Source organism: Arachis stenosperma, chromosome 9, assembly GCF_014773155.1.
Source record: "Arachis stenosperma cultivar V10309 chromosome 9, arast.V10309.gnm1.PFL2, whole genome shotgun sequence".
Lineage (NCBI taxonomy): Eukaryota > Viridiplantae > Streptophyta > Magnoliopsida > Fabales > Fabaceae > Arachis > Arachis stenosperma.
The window spans coordinates 65,345,983-65,346,873 of NC_080385.1; positions in this window are offsets into that span (position 1 = coordinate 65,345,983).

Below are 891 nucleotides of genomic sequence, written 5' to 3' on the forward strand. Positions count from 1 at the left end.
ATTATTCATTTCTAGTTACATATTCTTACACAACATCTCTCTCTTTCTTTATTCAATCATGTTGTACAAACCTCAGATTTTACAAAATTTCGGCAGCACCTCCCCTAAAACTCGGACCTAGCCACCCTTACGGGTTCCCTCTTTCTCAACAAATCACAGCCCTTTTTCAGCAATTACCAAATAAGAGGTTCTCAAATCAGTCAGAAAATTCACAATTTACAATAGCCAACAGTTCAGTCATAATCCACAATTCCCACATAACCCATCAATTCAACTTTCACCTCATCAATTCGTAACTAACTTTCATTTATCATAGGATTCTTTCAAAATTAAACTCAATAAACTAGTATTCCAAGAAACTTGGTGTTGAGGTAATTTGGTCACAATAAAAACTTGTTCCATCTCTCTTAAAATTCTGTTATTGCTTCCTGAGAAAATGCAGAAAAACAGCAGCAAGTAGTAAGTTTGGTAAATTCCTTAAAAATCCAATTTTCACCCAATGCCTTTCAAAATTCACGATCTCAAACAAGACTCTTTTAGCTTTTTATTGAATCAAATTCCAGATTAATACCATGTCATATGAAAAAGTTATGAAGTGAGAAACACAGCCAGACCTTTTAGAATTCGGTTTCCAAAATCCAGTGAGTTATCCATACTCTTTTCAACATATCTACTTGGTTAAATAGGATATTGACATGAAATTTAAAATGAAGATTGTGGACACAGGAAGCTTGAAAATGCCGTTGGTTTCAGCTCAAATACTTACCAGAATTGAAAGTTAAGTGAGTTGGAAGTTGGTGCTTCTGCAGTAAAGAAACAGAATTTTCTGCAGAAACCATCAATCTTCAAAAATTCATTTCTCCCAAAATACTCATCAATAAATTCTGAATT